General features: G+C 47.8%; 2 non-coding genes across 2 annotated transcripts; one reads left to right on the top strand and one right to left on the bottom strand.

Moving 5' to 3' along the window:
* Positions 1–1,027: 1,027 nt before the first annotated feature.
* Positions 1,028–1,101, bottom strand: Trnat-ugu (transfer RNA threonine (anticodon UGU)). Its single transcript has one exon. It is a non-coding gene; the product is annotated as a tRNA-Thr (tRNA).
* Positions 1,102–5,776: 4,675 nt separating this feature from the next.
* Positions 5,777–5,850, top strand: Trnat-ugu (transfer RNA threonine (anticodon UGU)). Its single transcript has one exon. It is a non-coding gene; the product is annotated as a tRNA-Thr (tRNA).
* Positions 5,851–15,202: the final 9,352 nt, after the last annotated feature.

Here is a 15,202-nt window from a genome sequence, read left to right as displayed (position 1 = left end):
CGTCCTTAACGACCTCAGCTGCGGAGGCTGGTTTTTATGGAAATGAGGGATAGGTTAGCGTAGAGAGATGCTTCACACCAATTACTCACTCCAGTCTTCGTTCTGAAGACCATAATAGCAACACGGAAAGGCAGTAGGCCGTACAAGAGTCGCCGCCCCCAGATACCAGAAACGGGACCTGTCATCCACAATAGCGAACAGGACGGGCGCACAGCCGCGGCCGGGAATGATATGTTGCACAACGTCTTACCAACACGCGACCTCGCTCCGTACCAGCAGCAGGAAGGCCACAAGTTGAAGGACACTAGAGTTCCTAGAGCCAGAAGAAGCAAGATTGGTCGCATGTTCGCTGTCGAAAGACTGCGAAGTGAACTGCCCCGGCGGTCGCCTCGGGCGGCCGCTCCATTTTTCAGGTCAGGTCAGCAAGCAGCGGGACTGGGCGACGCAGGTCGCGGTTGCGGCCACCAGTCACCAGCCCAGAGGAGACGCAGTGGGCCGGGCTGGACGCCGCAGCGCCTCCGGGGGCAGCGCGACCTTGCGCCGCCTCGCAGCGTAATCATAAATCTCGAGCGGCTTGATTGATGGAGGCAGCGGGAGCGGCCGGCGGCCAGCGGCCGGGGTCGAACCCGCAACGGCCCGCAAGGAGCCCGCCGCCGCCCCCGCTCCTCCATCCATCAGGCGCGGTGACACTCTGTAATTTGCGGTGATAAATAACGGCGCCCGCCGAGCGACAGCGCTGCGCCGCTGGGGCAACGCCCAGCCGGTCGCGCCACCGCGCGCTGTTCGCACTCTGCTGTCTCCGGGCAACGCAATTGAATCCGTACTACCACAGTGTAACATAACAGTCGCGACACTCCGTCTCGGTTTTGATCACCCGCAGTGATAGCAGCGCCCCAAGCGGCTAGCAAGCGACACTTCTGAATACGAAATCGGATTAACGCGAATACTAAGGTTTATTACAATGAAATGAACACCCTTAGCTGCCTACAGGCGTTGACATACGTCAACGGGGACAGATGAAAATGTGTGCCCCGACCGGGACTCGAACCCGGGATCTCCTGCTTACATGGCAGACGCTCTATCCATCTGAGCCACCGAGGACACAGAAGATAGCGCGACTGCAGGGGTTTATCTCTGGCACGCCTCCCGCGAAACCCACATTCTCAACGTATTGTCCCGCACTACATTCGTAGTGCCCCCGCCCATTATACTCATTACTCGTGGCGCGTTGCCGATTCCCGTAAGAGTTCGGGCTCTATCTACATCTACATCTATACTCCGCGAGCCACCTTACGGTGTGTGGCGGAGGGTACTTATTGTACCACTATCTGATCCCCCCTTCCCTGTTCCATTCACGAATTGTGCGTGGAAAGAACGACTGCTTGTAAGTCTCCGTATTTGCTCTAATTTCTCGGATCTTTTCGTTGTGATCATTACGCGAGATATATGTGGGCGGTAGTAATATGTTGCCCATCTCTTCCCGGAATGTGCTCTCTCGTAATTTCGATAATAAACCTCTCCGTATTGCGTAACGCCTTTCTTGAAGTGTCCACCACTGGAGCTTGTTCAGCATCTCCGTAACGCTCTCGCGCTGACTAAATGTCCCCATGACGAATCGCGCTGCTTTTCGCTGGATCATGTCTATCTCTTCTATTAATCCAACCTGGTAAGGGTCCCATACTGATGAGCAATACTCAAGAATCGGACGAACAAGCCTTTTTTAAGCTACTTCTTTCGTCGATGAGTCACATTTTCTTAGAATTCTTCCTATGAATCTCAACCTGGCGCCTGCTTTTCCCACTATTTGTTTTATGTGATCATTCCACTTCAGATCGCTCCGGATAGTAACTCCTAAGTATTTTACGGTCGTTACCGCTTCCAATGATTTACCACCTATGGCATAATCGTACTGGAATGGATTTCTGCCCCTATGTATGCGCATTATATTACATTTATCTACGTTTAGGGAAAGCTGCCAGCTGTCGCACCATGCATTAATCCTCTGCAGGTCCTCCTGGAGTACGTACGAGTCTTCTGATGTTGCTACTTTCTTGTAGACAACCGTGTCATCTGCAAATAGCCTCACGGAGCTACCGATGTTGTCAACTAAGTCATTTATGTATATTGTAAACAATAAGGGTCCTATCACGTTTCCCTGCGGTACTCCCGAAATTACCTCTACATCTGCAGATTTTGAACCGTTAAGAATGACATGTTGTGTTCTTTCTTCTAGGAAATCCTGAATCCAATCACAAACCTGGTCAGATATTCCGTAAGCTCGTATTTTTTTCACTAAACGTAAGTGCGGAACCGTATCAAATGCCTTCCTGAAGTCCAGGAATACGGCATCAATCTGCTCGCCAGTGTCTACGGCACTGTGAATTTCTTGGGCAAATAGGGCGAGCTGAGTTTCACATGATCTCTGTTTGCGGAATCCATGTTGGTTATGATGAAGGAGATTTGTATTATCTAAGAACGTCATAATACGAGAACACAAAACATGTTCCATTATTCTACAACAGATTGACGTAAGCGAAATAGGCCTATAATTATTCGCATCTGATTTATGACCCTTCTTGAAAATGGGAACGACCTGCGCTTTCTTCCAGTCGCTAGGTACTTTACGTTCTTCCAGCGATCTACGATAAATTGCTGATAGAAAGGGGGCAAGTTCTTTAGCATAATCACTGTAGAATCTTAAGGGTATCTCGTCTGGTCCGGATGCTTTTCCGCTACTAAGTGATAGCAGTTGTTTTTCAATTCCGATATCGTTTATTTCAATATTTTCCATTTTGGCGTCCGTGCGACGGCTGAAGTCAGGGACCGTGTTACGATTTTCCGCAGTGAAACAGTTTCGGAACACTGAATTCAGTATTTCTGCCTTTCTTCGGTCGTCCTCTGTTTCGGTTCCATCGTGGTCAACGAGTGACTGAATAGGGGATTTAGATCCGCTTACCGATTTTACATATGACCAAAACTTTTTAGGGTTCTTGTTTAGATTGTTTGCCAATGTTTTATGTTCGAATTCGTTGAATGCTTCTCTCATTGCTCTCTTTACGCTCTTTTTCGCTTCGTTCAGCTTTTCCTTATCAGCTATGATTCGACTACTCTTAAACCTATGATGAAGCTTTCTTTGTTTCCGTAGTACCTTTCGTACATGATTGTTATACCACGGTGGATCTTTCCCCTCGCTTTGGACCTTAGTCGGTACGAACTTATCTAAGGCGTACTGGACGATGTTTCTGAATTTTTTCCATTTTTGTTCCACATCCTCTTCCTCAGAAATGAACGTTTGATGGTGGTCACTCAGATATTCTGCGATTTGTGCCCTATCACTCTTGTTAAGCAAATATATTTTCCTTCCTTTCTTGGCATTTCTTATTACACTTGTAGTCATTGATGCAACCACTGACTTATGATCACTGATACCCTCTTCTACATTCACGGAGTCGAAAAGTTCCGGTCTATTTGTTGCTATGAGGTCTAAAACGTTAGCTTCACGAGTTGGTTCTCTAACTATCTGCTCGAAGTAATTCTCGGACAAGGCAGTCAGGATAATGTCACAAGAGTCTCTGTCCCTGGCTCCAGTTCTGATTGTGTGACTATCCCATTCTATACCTGGTAGATTGAAGTCTCCCCCTATTACAATAGTATGATCACGAAACTTCTTCACGACGTTCTGCAGGTTCTCTCTGAGGTGCTCAACTACTACGGTTGCTGATGCAGGTGGTCTATAGAAGCATCCGACTATCATATCTGACCCACCTTTGATACTTAACTTAACCCAGATTATTTCACATTCGCATTCGCTAATAACTTCACTGGATATTATTGAATTCTTTACTGCTATAAATACTCCTCCACCATTGGCGTTTATCCTATCCTTGCGGTATATATTCCATTCTGTGTCTAGGATTTCGTTACTGTTCACTTCCGGTTTTAACCAACTTTCCGTTCCTAATACTATATGCGCACTATTTCCTTCAATAAGAGATACTAATTCAGGAACCTTGCCCTGGATACTCCTGCAGTTTACCAATATTACGTTAACTTTTCCTGTTTTTGGTCTCTGAGGACGGACATTCTTTATCAACGATGATAATGTCCTCTCTGGTAAGCCGTCAGGTATTTTATCGTTTCGCCCAAGGGGGGGTCCCTCTAACCTAAAAAACCCCCGTGTGCACGCCACACGTACTCTGCTACCCTAGTAGCTGCTTCCGGTGTGTAGTGCACGCCTGACCTGTCTAGGGGGGCCCTACAGTTCTCCACCCAATAACGGAGGTCGATGAATTTGCAACCATTATAGTCGCAGAGTCGTCTGAGCCTCTGGTTTAGACCCTCCACACGGCTCCAAACCAGAGGACCGCGATCGACTCTGGGCACTATGCTGCAGATATTAAGCTCAGCTTGCACTCCGCGTGCGATGCTGGTTGTCTTCACCAAATCAGCCAGCCGCCGGAAGGAACCAAGGATGGCCTCAGAACCCAAGCGGCAGGCGTCATTCGTTCCGACATGTGCTACTATCTGCAGCCGGTCACACCCAGTGCGTTCAATAGCTGCCGGAAGGGCCTCCTCCACATTACGGACGAGACCCCCCGGCAAGCACACCGAGTGCACACTGGCATTCTTCCCCGACCTACCCGCTATTTTCCTGAGAGGCTCCATAACCCGCCTAACGTTGGAGCTCCCTATAACTAATAGGCCCGCCCTCTGTGACTGTCGGGACCTTGCCGGAGAATCGGCCACTGGCCCAACAGGCGAGGCACCCTGTGGTGGCTCGGAAACGATTTCATCACCACTAGGAAGCACCCCGTACCTGTTGGAAAGGGGTAAGGCAGCTGCCACGCGGCCAGATCCCACCTTCGCCTTTCGGCCAGGCACGCGCGAGCCCACCACTGTCCGCCATTCACCCTGGAGTGATGGCTGACCGGTAAGATGCTCACTGCCGGAAGACGCAGCGACATCAGGGGTTCCATGTGATTCCAAGGCCACCGAAGTAGGCATAGGTCTCACCACAGTTGCCCCAACGCCACTACGAGCCGACGCCTGCGCCTCGAGCTCGATGAGCCTAACAGACAAAGCCTCCACCTGCCCCCGAAGAGTGGCCAATTCTCCTTGCGTCCGCTCACAACAACCACAGCCCCTACACATGACTATGTTTACCCTACTCTATACGGTGACAAATTCCCAAGATAATCTTCTGATGAGCTACTCTGATAATCAAGAAACACTCACTGAAATACGAGACGCGAAAACTACGCTAGGTTTTCCCAGAAAAACTATTTAAAAGCTAAGCGCAGCAAATAAGTACAAAAACGCTTTATACAAACAGTACTCGCTGCTGCTGGTGCTGTCGCTCTGGCTGTCACAAGACAACTGCTGATTCAAGTGACTAGTGGCTAACGGCCGCGAAACAAACAAAAGACGGTTTTAGGGCGCTTTCTGTTCTAAACGATCAAGAAAACACTAAGAAATCTAACACGAAAACTACGTAAAGTTTTGTGCATTCGCACAGAAGAATAAGATGGTCAAGTGGCATGTCCGAAAGAACAGATACCATCTTAGTAAATATATATTTAAGGCTCACCGGCCACTTGACCATCTTCTTCTTTTGTTCGAATGCACAAACAGGGCCCGAACTCTTACGGGAATCGACAACGCGCCGCGAGTAACGAGTATAATGGGCGGGGGCACTACGATTGTAGTGCGGGACAATACGTTGAAGATGTGGGTTTGGCGGGAGGCATGCTAGAGAGAAATCCCTGCAGTCCCACTGTCCTCGGTGGCTCAGATGGATAGAGCGTCTGCCATGTAAGCAGGAGATCCCGGGTTCGAGTCCCGGTCGGGGCACACATTTTCATCTGTCCCCGTCGACGTATGTCGACGCCTGTAGGCAGCTAAGGGTGTTCATTTAATTGTAATTTCATTCTAACGAGCTGCTTGGTCACCGATGGTATCTGTTCTTTCGGACATACCATCTTAGTAAATACTAAGGTTTATATTGACTTGTAACACACATTGATCAGTCATAACATCATGACCAGTGACCTACTATCGATATAAACCCGTTCAGGGAATAGCAGCGTAAACTGGCGAGGAATGACACACGCACGTTGCGAGTAGTATCAGTGAGCATGCATCACTTGTGCAGAATGAGGAAGGAGCGCAATCTGAGTTTGACCGTGGTCAGACTGTCACGGCCCAGAGGCTCTGCACGAGCATTTCGGGAACTGCATGACTTGTTGGATATTCGAGAATTGCTGTGGTGAGTGTCTTTAACACATGGCGAAACCAACACATCCTGACATCCTGGGGTTGGACGGCCACCCTCATTACAGACGTCGGACAACATATGCTGGGCAAACTGGTAAAACAGGACAGGCGGCGAACTGTAGCGGAACTAATGTCAGACTTTCATGCTGTACAAGTGTGTCTGAACTGACAGTGCACCGAACATCCCTAGCAATGGACCTGTGCAGCCGGCGACCTATGCGTGTGCCAATGTTAACACCACGACATCTGCAACTACGGCTGAAATGGGCATGTGACCATCGGCACTGGACGATGGCGCAGTGGCAAAGTGTTGCATGGTCTGATGAACCCCGAGACCTCCTTCATAGTGCCGATGGGAGGGCGCGAATCCGTCGTCTTCCTTGACGTCTGCATTATGAGACAAGCTGACGGCGGCTCCATTATGCTCTGGGGAACATTCACGTGGGCATCCATGGCCCAAATGGAGCTCGTGCAAGGCACCATGACGGCGAAGGAGTATTGTACGCCGATTGCGTATCACGAACACCAATCATGACGATCGTGTTTCCCGACGGCAATGGCATTTTTCAACAAGATAATGCGCCATGACACAAGACAAGGGGGTGTGATGCAGTCATTAATGGAACGCAGTGCCGAGTCCCAGTTGATGGGCTGACCCCCTCTCCCTCCTCCCCCAACTCGCCAGATCCGAACCCGATCGAACACATCTGGGATGTGACTGAACGTGGCGTCAGAGCTAATCACCCCTCTCCCTGGAATTCACTGGAATTAGGTGACTTGTGTGTACAGATGTGAAGCCAACTCCCTCCAGCGACCTAACAAGGCCTCATTCCTTCCATGCCACCACGCATCGCCGCTGTTACCCGTGCCAAAGGTGGACACATCGGCTATTAGGCAGATGGTCATAATATTCTGGTTGATCAATATACACTCCTGGAAATGGAAAAAAGAACACATTGACACCGGTGTGTCAGACCCACCATACTTGCTCCGGACACTGCGAGAGGGCTGTACAAGCAATGATCACACGCACGGCACAGCGGACACACCAGGAACCGCGGTGTTGGCCGTCGAATGGCGCTAGCTGCGCAGCATTTGTGCACCGCCGCCGTCAGTGTCAGCCAGTTTGCCGTGGCATACGGAGCTGCATCGCAGTCTTTAACACTGGTAGCATGCCGCGATAGCGTGGACGTGAACCGTATGTGCAGTTGACGGACTTTGAGCGAGGGCGTATAGTGGGCATGCTGGAGGCCGGGTGGACGTACCGCCGAATTGCTCAACACGTGGGGCGTGAGGTCTCCACAGTACATCGATGTTGTCGCCAGTGGTCGGCGGAAGGTGCACGTGCCCGTCGACCTGGGACCGGACCGCAGCGACGCACGGATGCACGCCAAGACCGTAGGATCCTACGCAGTGCCGTAGGGGACCGCACCGCCACTTCCCAGCAAATTAGGGACACTGTTGCTCCTGGGGTATCGGCGAGGACCATTCGCGACCGTCTCCATGAAGCTGGGCTACGGTCCCGCACACCGTTAGGCCGTCTTCCGCTCACGCCCAAACATCGTGCAGCCCGCCTCCAGTGGTGTCGCGACAGGCGTGAATGGAGGGACGAATGGAGACGTGTCGTCTTCAGCGGTGAGAGTCGCTTCTGCCTTGGTGCCAATGATGGTCGTATGCGTGTTTGGCGCCGTGCAGGTGAGCGCCACAATCAGGACTGCATACGACCGAGGCACACAGGGCCAACACCCGGCATCATGGTGTGGGGAGCGATCTCCTACACTGGCCGTACACCACTGGTGATCGTCGAGGGGACACTGAATAGTGCACGGTACATCCAAACCGTCATCGAACCCATCGTTCTACCATTCCTAGACCGGCAAGGGAACTTGCTGTTCCAACAGGACAATGCACGTCCGCATGTATCCCGTGCCACCCAACGTGCTCTAGAAGGTGTAAGTCAACTACCCTGGCCAGCAAGATCTCCTGATCTGTCCCCCATTGAGCATGTTTGGGACTGGATGAAGCGTCGTCTCACGCGGTCTGCACGTCCAGCACGAACGCTGGTCCAACTGAGGCGCCAGGTGGAAATGGCATGGCAAGCCGTTCCACAGGACTACATCCAGCATCTCTACGATCGTCTCCATGGGAGAATAGCAGCCTGCATTGCTGCGAAAGGTGGATATACACTGTACTAGTGCCGACATTGTGCATGCTCTGTTGCCTGTGTCTATGTGCCTGTGGTTCTGTCAGTGTGATCATGTGATGTATCTGACCCCAGGAATGTGTCAATAAAGTTTCCCCTTCCTGGGACAATGAATTCACGGTGTTCTTATTTCAATTTCCAGGAGTGTAGTTTTTACAGTGGGGAGTGTGTGTAGCGCCATAAAAACCGACAGTAACCAAAAAATGACACTAAATTTGACACTATTTAGTTTCCTAAGGACCCTGGGAGGTACGAAACGGTACATTACAAAACAGTTTATTTATGATACTCCTGTAACGTATAAACATTTGCTGAATGTTTTCCTTCAGTACCAAAAAATTGCTAGTAAAACCCAGAGGATTCATCGTTTTGCAGAAAGACGCCGTATAACTATGCAACAAAGCAAAGTTTTGTTCACTACACTTTCAGCCAAATCAGTGCATGTGGAACGTAGGTAACCTATATGGAATGCAGGATCTACATTATTTAACGTACCAAATAAGCCACTACAACTGTAGCTCAACTGGGAAACCACAGAGACGTCAAAATAAATCATTGAAAGCAATGTAACTGTTCCCCAACACTTCCACAATTGTTGCTAAATCTGAGCCACAAACGGCAATAATCTTCAACACATTGGCTTTGGAAGCAAAAGTAATTACATTTACAAGAATGTTGTTGTATTAGAAAGTCGAGTGAAGAGTAAGAACGGGCGAATCGTTATACTCCATAAAAAATTTTTAAGCGTAAAGGAAAGTGCCTGTGATAATAACAAGAGACAACAACAGAAATATGTGCTTCTCATACATGAAATATATGTGTATATTTTCTTGATTTCAGTGGAATAAGCTACAAATATACACACATTCGAAAATGTTTCTACTTGATTAAATTGTAGCTTATTTCATTGAATCAGTTTCATTCGGCTGTTTTTAAATGTATTTCACGATAATTCGTGTCTCTAAGTAATTTACTAATGTATTAAAAGCAAAAATGTGGCAACTATTTCGTTAATTAAGTAGAAAATAACTAAAAACAAACACTATCCTTACGACGCATGTTATCACAAAGACATAGACAACTACGACTGAAATGGGCACGTCACCATCGGCGCAGGACATTTGCGCAGTGGCAGAGCGTTGCATCCTTTGATGAATCCCCTATACTTTCCTCATCATGCTGATGGGGAAGGGGAGGGGGGCGGGGACGAGGCGCTAATCCGTCGTCCTCCAAATGAACAGAAGCTAATTAATGTCAAATGTGGTGTCATTTCTTACTTACTGTCGGTTTTTATGGCACTACACAGACTCCCTATTTTAAAAAACAATTCTGGTCAGCCAGAACTTTATGGCCACCTACTTAATAGCCGGTATGACCACTGCTTTCTCACCGCTTGGAGCGCTAGTGTCGCTCCAGGTGTCAAACGGTAACAACTTTCACACCTGTGTCGTGACTGTGCTGCCTTAAAACCCAGTTTACACTGTCGCCTTTTTTGTTTGAACTTACTACTCGAGACGAGTGAGTCTCTTGCAGTGGCCTGGCGTTCCATTCCTGCGCTGAGTCTCCTCTGCATCGAGCGGTCGTTTTCGTTTACACGTCAGCGCCAAAACTGCGTGTGATGTGACAGCTCTCTGTTGTGCAGTTTGGCAAAATGAGGTTATGAGGGACTACCATTTTCACGAAAAAATCTAAATATAGTTACAAAATGCAGGGAGAAGAAATGACCAAAACAAACTGATAGTATATATGTTACTGTCAAAGCTTGTCTGGTAAATTCTCTACATTCCTGAGAACTGTCGTACAAACATTTATTTGCTTGAGAAAATTTATGTTTGTAAACACATCAAACATTGTCTAGAAGGCAGTAAATAGCGCCCTTTTACTTCATTTTTTGTATCTTGTTTTCTTGCTGAGCCTCGAATAACATCTAAAGCTATTTTTCTCGTCAAATAATTATAATTAAAACACATTAACCTAGCAAGCTCCTTATTTTGCACAGTGTAGGATTCTTCTCTGTATCGCTTTCAGATATTTTGTCTCTCGTGTAGGACACTAGTATGAAAAATACCAGAACCTCGTGCAACATTTTCAATGTGCACGAAAACAAAACAAATAAGACAATAAAGGTTAAGAAGACACGAAAGCACAAAATTCTGATAGAAGTGAACTTGGCCAGAACAGATTAATCAGAACAGATTAGTTTCCTACGTTAATAGACGCCGCCACTGTCCGCTGTTTCTGCTCACTCGGCACTGTCTATAGATTACTGACGCCATAGAAACATAGCGATGTGGTTGGCTGCTGTTTAACACGCAGGTGCGAAAGGTGCACGCACTTCGAGCAGTCGAGTTTGACCAGGAAGTCGCCCGTGTAAAACGGGCTTAACTCTGCCGTCCAATGCTGCATCTTGCAGCTTTGCTGTCGTCGTCACGCGGCAGCCGGACTTTTCGGTGTTAAGGGTGCAGACATTTTTGAAAATTAAAAAAAATATTTTTTTGCATGAAATGGATGCTGAAAAAGTTTCGCTAGCACATTATAAATGCATACGTTTTGTGTAAAAGTGTGTGAAGTGATCACAATGAAAGCAGACAAATGAAAGCACCCAGCATTATGCTAGAAATAGACATGTAACTTCTGGAAAAAGCGTCAGAATATAAAACTGAAAAGGTTCGAAAACCGATTCATGGAATAATAAATAACTATTTAAAAAAGTCACTGGTTGCAATTTTATGTATTTACACTGAAGAGCCAAAGAAACTGGTACACCTGCCTAATAACGTGTAGGGCCCCCTACGAGCACGTAGAAGTGTCGACGACGTGGCTAGGTCTCGGCTGATATCTGAAGTAGCGCTGGAGGGAATTGACACCATAAATCCTGCAGGTCTGTCCATAAATCCGTAAGAGTACGAGAGGGTGGAGATCTCTTCTGAAAAGATGTTGTAACGCATCCCAGGTATGTTATATAATTTTCATATTTGGGGAGTTTGGTGCCCATCGGAAGTGTTTAAACTCAGAAGAGTGTTCCTGGAGCCACTCTGTGGCAATTCTGAACGTGTGGGGTGCCGCTTGTCCTGCTGGAATTGCACAAGTCCGCCGGAACGCACAATCGACATAAGCGGATGCAGGTGGTCAGACAGCACGCTTATGTACGTGACACCTGTCAGAGTCTTAGCTAGACGTCTCAGAGATCCCGTATCACTCCAACTGCACACGCCTCACACCATTACAGAGCCTCCATCAGCTTCAACAGTCCGCTGTTGACGTGCAGGGTTCATGGATTCATGAGACTGTCTCCACACCCGTACACGTCCATCCGTTCGATACAGTTTGAAACGAGTCTCGTCCGACCAGGCAGCATGTTTCCAGTCATCAACAGTCCAATGTCGCTGTTGACGGGCCCAGGCGAGGCGTAAAGCTTTGTGTCGTTCAGTCATCGAGGGTACACGCGTGGGCCTTCGGCTCCGGAAGCTCGTATCGTTGATGTTTCGTTGAATGGTTCGCACACAGTCACTTGTTGATGGCCCAGCATTGAAATCTGCAGCAATTTGCGGAAGGGTTGCACTTCTATCACGTTGAACGATTCTCTTCAATCTTCGTTGGTCCCGTTCCTGCAGGATCTTTTTCCGGCCGCAGTGATGTCGGAGATTTGAGATTTTACAGGAGTCCTGATATTCACGATACAATCGTGAAATAGCCGTATCCACTTATCGCTACCTCAGAGACGCTGTGTCCCATCGCTCACTTAAATCTTGACAACTCAATAACAGATCTAACAACTGCAATAGACACTTGTTGTCTTCTGTAGCCGTTTCCAATCGCAGCGCCGTATTCTGCCTGTTTACATATCGCTGTATTTGAATACCAGTTTCTTTGGCGCGTTAGTGTATATTAAGTTAACAATCACCGGTTCTAAAATATCCGTAATGGATAAACTTCATCAATAGAAAAAAGTACTTTGGTCTGATGAATCTTGTTCCATACTGTTTCCAACTTGTGTTTGAGTTTATCTCTCAAGAGTGAAACATAACGAGGATTCGGTGGAAATTTGGGCAGCCATGCCTTGGTATTCCATGGGCTCCATGCTTACTCTGTAAGGTCGCACTCTTGCCGATGAGGTCCATCCCGTGGAACAACGTAATCCCCTAATGATGATATTGTGTCCTAAGATGACAGGGTCCCTGTTCACAAAAGACGCACCGTTCACGACTGGTTTTGTGAGCACGAGGATGAACTATCTCATCTCTTCTGGCCACCACTGCCAGCAGATCACCCTGTTATTGAGCGTTTGTGGTATACTTTGGAGAGAAGGGTGCATGATCTGAAATGAAATGTCGTGTTGTGTGGCGAGGGCCTCCAGTCGGGTAGACCGGTCGCCTGGTGCAAGTCTTCTGAGATTGATGCCACTTCGGCGACCTCCTTGTCGTTGAGATGATATGATGATGAAGACAACACAACACCCGGTCCCTGAGCGGAGAAAATTTCCGACCTCCACTATCGTTACCTAGTTGCCACTATTTTGCTGCAAGAATGGCATATAATTCTCTTGAAAACCTCAAAGAATCTTTGTTGATCCTTTCCGACGACCGGAAGCTGTTCTGAATTCCAACTGGTTTCCTACACCGTGTTAGACGTGGTTATGTATTGTGTTTTTAGTGTTTTCTACCCTCCCCTTTAAGCCGTGGCTGTGAAGTGGTGCGGGACAGTCGGTAGCATGTGATCAGCACATTAGGATGAGCCATTGTTGCACTTTCAGCAGGTTAGCTTCAGCAGCCGAAGGTAGTCATTTCAACTGTCCAGTTCCTGCTCCCGGTGACAGCTATAGATGCCGTTACTTTCATAAGTTTCAGATGTTTTTATTTTGTGGTGAGTGATGGAAAAAACGCGTTTATCAAGGAAAGTCACAAGCCGCAAGCCAGCGATGAAAGGTCCAACGACAACCCGTTTAAGAGGATTAAGGAAAGCCCGACCAATTATATGTAGGCCCCCTTCTCCGGAATATCAGCTCTGGCGTACACGGTAAACACAGGCGTGCTCAGGAAATAATACAGGGTGAGGCAGTGAAACGGCACGATTTTGTAAAACCACCAAAGATTTATTTACAAGTAAAATCATAATAGTTGAACATGGATCTCAAGTACAAGAGTGGAAATTAAAGATTTAACTTAAAAACAATCATTTTTTAAATATGGTGTCAGGGAGGTGTCGTCCTTGGTTTTGCACACATTGTCTAAGCCTGAGATGAAATTGTCCCATGACGTTTCGTAGCATCTGTACTGGAATGTTGTTAATTTCCTGTCGAATTCGCTCCTTCAGGTCTTCTTTTGTTCTTGGTGGATTTTCCTGGAAGACTTTGCACTTGAGGTAGCCCCAAAGAAAAAAAAGTCTGGTGCCGTCAGATCTGGTGAACGGGCAGGCCAGGGGAAGTCGCCATTCCTGCTGATTAGACGTCGTGGAAATGCAAGTCTGAGCAATTCCATTGAGACATTAGCAGTATGGCTTGTTGCACCATCTTGCTGGAAGAGTGTTTCAGCATCTGGATCATGTCGATCAATTCCAGGCAGACCAAAAATGGTCAACATGTCAGCATAACGTCCAGAGTTTACCGTCACTGTGTTGCCATCTTCATCTTCAAAAAAATGGGGCCCCACGATTCCACGAGATGACATTGCGCACCAGACTGTTACTTTTTCAGAATGGAGAGGTTTTTCATGAAGTTCGTGCGGCTTATCTGAGGACCAATATCTGAAGTTTTGCTTATTTACGTACCCACTAAGATGAAAGTGGGCTTCATCACTCATCCATAAGTTATGCACTCTTTCTTCATTTCGTTCAATAACGTTAAGCATTGACTGGCAAAAGCGTATACGGTTATTGTAGTCATTAGGTTTAAGGGCTTGCACTACCTGAATTTTGTATGGATGATAGTGAAGGTCACTCTTCAAAATCCGTCTTACTGATCGATTGCTGAGACCAAGTTCTGCGCTGTGCCGTCTCGCGGATTTTCGCGGACTTCGTCCCAACGCTTCGCGCACACGATTAATGTTCTCGGGTGTCCGGATTGTTTTTGTGCTGCCGCCTCTTTTCTTTGTTGTGCTAGCAGTAGCTTCAAAGGTTTTAACCCAAAGGAGAATGGCTTTCCTTGATGGCACGGGAGCCCGTGGCGGCAGGTTGAATTCACGACGAAAGGCGCGTTGAGCACCAACCACACTATCCGCGTTTTTGTAATATGCCTTTACGGCATATGCACGTTGCGCACTCGACCAACGCTCCATGGCTACTGAAACTTCCACCACTCTAGACGCCCAAGGTCACTTCCCCCACTCTCGCAACCCCCCTCCGCGCCCGACAACCACTATCGAAATCGTGCCGTTTCACTGCCTCACCCTGTATGTTGCTCGCGGACTGTCCGACTTGTCTACAAGGGATGGTGTATCACTCGCAGCCACGTAACACAGCGTAATAACAGATCCTAACCGACAGCAACCGAAGAGGCGTGTCGCGCCGTGCTAACGACATTCACTTTGAAACTATATGGTTGCAAATATTGCGAAGGGCGTTGCATGTAATTGAAGTCAAGTATGTCTCAAAAAGCCAGACCAGAACATAAAGCTGTTACCTATTCTGTTGGTCAAATAACACATTTACTGGACAATAACTGACTGGAACCGTGCAGTGTAGCTCGATGTGTCACGCTGTTGCCCCTTTTTCGAATAGTCCTAGGCGTCG

Source organism: Schistocerca serialis, chromosome 1 (genome assembly GCF_023864345.2).
Source record: "Schistocerca serialis cubense isolate TAMUIC-IGC-003099 chromosome 1, iqSchSeri2.2, whole genome shotgun sequence".
Taxonomy (NCBI): domain Eukaryota; kingdom Metazoa; phylum Arthropoda; class Insecta; order Orthoptera; family Acrididae; genus Schistocerca; species Schistocerca serialis.
Note: the sequence above shows the minus strand (reverse complement) of the source record. Positions and strands in the feature narration are given on the sequence as shown.